This window comes from Balaenoptera ricei, chromosome 11, assembly GCF_028023285.1.
Source record: "Balaenoptera ricei isolate mBalRic1 chromosome 11, mBalRic1.hap2, whole genome shotgun sequence".
Classification (NCBI taxonomy): Eukaryota; Metazoa; Chordata; class Mammalia; order Artiodactyla; family Balaenopteridae; genus Balaenoptera; species Balaenoptera ricei.
The window spans coordinates 49,001,482-49,006,294 of record NC_082649.1 but is presented as its reverse complement, the minus strand read 5'-3'; positions in this window follow the sequence as shown (position 1 = coordinate 49,006,294).

Genomic DNA, 4,813 nt, shown 5'->3' with positions numbered 1-4,813 from the left:
GGTCAAGACTCTGTGGACCCTTTTGAAAATAAGGTAAGGCTTGAAGGGAAACTTTATTTTCCTCATTGGGGTTTAGAGAGTTTGGGGCCCAATTCTACCTGAGAAACACTGTACTTACACATGTTCCTTTCAGTGCACCATTGCCTTTGTGATGACAAGTGAGTTTCTAGGAAAGAGACTTGGAGGTTGCTATTCCTTGGCAGATGATCATCCTTCGGTAATCCTCAGTGAATTGGCGAACCCGTTTGAGCTCTAGCCTCAAGCTAACGTTCCTCTTGCAGCCTCCCACAGATTGGCATGCAGCAGAATCCATGTAGCGTTATTCAGTGTGGTTCTTGAACTCATGGAAGCATTCCAGGTCTCTTAGGACTGGCGGGTCTGCACTAGGATGAGAAACGTACAAGAAGGACGGCCTGTGTGTTTGGGCCTTCGTGAGCAATGCAGCGTTGGGAACAGCTAGGTGCCGAGTCATGGGCAGTGAAGGGCTTTTTTGGTTAAACGTCTAGATTGTGGCAAGTTGAGACAACTCAAGTATCTCCCTTCTAAAGCACCTTGGAGGTTCAAAATAGAGAAAGAAACCACAGGGTCAATGCTCTGCAGGCCCTTTGGAAAATAAGGCTTGAAGGGAAACTTTATTTTCCTCATTGGGATTTAGAGAGTTGCGGGCTCAATTCTCCCTGAGAAACACTGTAGTTGCACATGTTCTCTTCATAGCACAATTGCCTTTGTGATGACAAGTGAGTTTCTAGGAAAGAAACTTGGAGGTTGCCATTGTTTGGGAGGTGCTCATCCTTCGGTAATCTTCAGTGAAATGGCGACCCCATTTGACGACTAGCCTCAAGCTAACATTCCTCTTGTATCATGCCACAGGTTGACATGCAGCAGAATCCATGTAGCCTTATTCAGTGTGGTTCTTGAGCTTTAGGAAGCATTCCAGGTCTCTTAAAACTGGCGGGTCTCCACTAGGGTGAGAAACGTACAAGCAGGACTGCCTGTGATTTCGAGGAATTGTGAGCAATGCACCTTTGGCAAGAGCTAGATGCCGAGTCATGGGCAGTGAAGGGCTTCTTTTTTTAAACCTCTAGAATGTGGTAAGTTGCAACAACTCAAATATCTCACTTGTAAGCACATTGGAGGTGCCAAAATGAGAAAGAAACAGCAGGGTCAATGCTCTGTGAGCCCTTTGGAGAATAAGGCTTGAAGGGAAACTTTATTTACCTCCTTGGGATTTAGAGAGTGTCGGGCTCAATTCTCCCTGAGAAACACTGTAATTGCACATGTTCTCTTCATAGCACAAATGGCTTTGCCCTGACAAGTGAGTTTCTAGGAAGGAAACTTGGAGGTTGCCATTCTTTAGTAGGTGCTCATCCTTCAGTAATCGTCAGTGAATTGGCGATCCCATTTGACCATTAACCTCAAGCTGACATTCCTCTTGTATCATGTCACAGGTTGTTATGCAGCAGAAGCCATGTGGACTTATTCAGTGTGGTTGTTGAGCTGTGGGAAGCATTCCAGGTCTCCTAGGACTCGGGGGTCTTCACTAGATCTGATACGTACAAAAAGGACAGCCTGTGTCTTCGCGGCGTTGTGAGCAATGCACCGTTGGGAAGAGCTAGTTGCCGAATCATCGGCAGTGAAGGGTTTTGTTGGATAAACGCCTAGATTGCGACAGCTTGAAAACACCTAGCTCTCAGGGTTCTGTTCATTCCTTCGTGCCAAACGTGTCTGCTTTTCTGCCTATCCCCGAGCACACGAAAAATATAATGATCCTACCCTTCCTTCTGGGAACCCACACGTGATGGAATCTACCCCAGGCAAGCCAGTGGACTTTAAGTGCAGCCTGAAAAATTACAGATTTTCCCTTGAAAGCTAGGTATTCCGGGGATACATTTTACACCCAATCCTCACTAACCTATGACTCTGTAATCCTTTCAGCACACTCACTACTCCCTGTATCGCAAAGTTTACTCACTAAAAGGTCTACTTGGTCACCTGAATGTCCAATAGGTACTCAGAAACTGCAGCATAAGATGCTGTGCCCTCCCCTTGGAGATTGAGGCCTGATGGGAAGTTGATTTTCCACATTGGAATGTCGACACTTGTGGCCTCTGTGTTACATGATAAACAGTGTAGTTGCCCATCTTCTCTTCACTGCAGGATTGCCTTTTCAGGAGAAGTGATTTTCCGTGAAACAAACGTTGCCTTTCAATTCCTGCTAGGTGCTCCTCACTCAGCAATTGTTAGTGAATATGCTGAGCGCATGGGACGACTGGCCTCAAGCTAACGTTCTGCTTTTGTCGTCACAATGGTAAGCAGGCAGCAGGTTCAATGCAGCTTTTGTCAAAGCAGTGCTTTTACTCTAGGAAGCATTTCTGGTGCCTTAGGACACGCGGGTGTGCACTAGGATCCAAGATGCACACGAGGGACTGCCAGTCTCTTCTGGAACTTGGGAGCGACGTTCAGTTGAGGACAACTCTATGCCAAAAAAGGGCAGTGAAAGGCTTCTTTTGTTAAACCTCTAGAATGTGGTAAGTTGAAACAACTCAAGTGTCTCCCTTCTAACGCACCATCGAGGTACAAACTAGAGAAAGAAAGAGCAGGTCAATGTTCAGTGGTCCCTTCTGAACATAAGGCATGAAGGGATACTTTATTTACCTCCTTGGGATTTAGAGAGTTGCAGGCTCAATTCTCCCTGAGAAACACTATACTTGCACATCTTCCCTTCATAGCACATTTGCCATTGTGATGACGAGAGTTTCTAGGAAAGAAACTTGGAGGTTGCCGTTCCTTGGTAGTGGCTCATCCCTCGGGAATCTTCAGGGAATGGGCCACCCGCATGGGACATCTAGCCTCAAGTTTACGTTCAGCTTTTCTCATGACAGAGGTAGGCATTCAACAGATTCCATGCAACCTTAGTGCCTGTGGTTCTTGAACTCTAGGAAGCATATCCGGTCTCTTTTGGCTCGCGGGTCTGCACTAGGTTTTGAAACGAACTAAAAGGACTGCCTGTGTCTTTGGGCAGTTGTGAACAGTCTACCGTTGGGAACAACTAGATGCCAAGTGATGGGCAGTGAAGGGCTTCGTTGGTTACACACCTAGATTGCGATAGCTTGAAAGCAACACCGTTCTCAACGTTCCATGCCTTCCTTCATGCAAAGCGTGTCTACATTCTTGAGGAAACCTGAGCTGCACTGAAAAGCACAATTAGCCTACCGTTGCTTCTGGGAACTAATCCGTGCAGTCTGTCTACCTCAATCAGCAACTACACTTCACGACCAGCTTCAGAAATTACAGGGTTTCCCTTAACTGAGAGGTAGTCCAGAGAAACATTGCCACCTAGGCCCCACTAAGCCATCAGCTTGAAATCCTTACACCACAATCACGACTCCCAGCATGGCAATGGTTACCAACGTCATGGTCCATTGTGTCCACTGGATGTGCAATAAGAGAGTCAGAAACGCCAGGGGAATATTCTGCTTCGTCGCCATGTATATTGAGGCTTCCTGGGAAAGTTTACTTTCCTCATTGCAAAGCGGAGAGTTGCGGCCTCCGTGTTACCTGGTAAACACTGTTGTTGCCCATCTTCTCTTAATTGCACGATGGTCTCTGTGAGGACAAGTGATTTTCCAAGAAAGAAACTTGGAGCTTGCCATTCCTTGGTAGGTGGCATTCTTCGGTAATCTACAGTGAATTGGCGACCCCTTTTGACCATTAGCTTCAAGCTAACATTCCTCTTGTATCATGCCACAGGTTTGCATGCAGCAGAATCCATGTAGCCTTATTCAGTGTGGTTCCTGGGCTCTAAGAAGGATTCCAGACCTCTCAGTACTAGCGGGTCTGCACCAGGAAGAGAAACGTACAAGAAGTACGGCCTGTCTGTTTGGGCCTTTGTGAGCAATGCAGCGTTGGGAACAGCTAGATGCCGAGTCATGGGCAGTGAAGGGCTTCTTTGGTTAAACCCCTAGATTTTGGCAAGTTGAAACAAGTCAAGTATCTCCCTTCTAAAGCACCTTAGAGGTACAAAATAGAGAAAGAAACGGCAGGGTCAATGCTCTTTTGGCCCTTTGGAAAATAAGGCTTGAAGGGAAACTTTATTTTCCTCATTGGGATTTAGAGAGTTGCATGCTCAATTCTCCCTGAGAAACACTGTAGTTGCACATGTTCCATTCATAGCACAATTGCCTTTGTGATGACAAGTGAGTTTCTAGGAAAGAAACTTGGAGGTTACCATTCCTTGGTAGGTGCTCATCCTTCGGTAATGTTCAGTGAATTGGCGAACCCGTTTGACCTCTAGCCTCAAGCAAACGTTCCTCTGCTATCATGCAACAGCTTGGCATGCAGCAGAATACATGTAGCCTCATTCAGGTTGGTTCCTCAGCTCTGGGAAGCATTCCAGGTCTCTTAGTACTGGCAGGTCTGCACTAGGATGAGAAACGTACAAGAAGGATGGCCTGTGTCTTTGGGGTGTTGTGAGCAGTGCAGCGTTGGGAACAGCTAGATTCCGAGTCCTGGGAGGTGAAGGGCTTCTTTCTTAAACTCTAGAACGTAGTAAGTTGGAACAACTCAAGTATCTCCCTTCTAAAGCACCTTGGAAGTACAAAATAGAGAAAGAAACAGCAGGGTCAATGCTCTGTGGGCGCTTTTGAATATAAGGCTTGAAGGGAAACTTTATTTTCCTCATTGGGATTTAGAGAGTTGCGGGATCAATTCTCACTGAGAAACAATCTAGTTGCACATGGTCCCTTCATGGCACAGTTGCCTTTTTGATGACGAGAGAACTTCTAAGAAAGAAATTTGGAGGTTGCCATTCTTT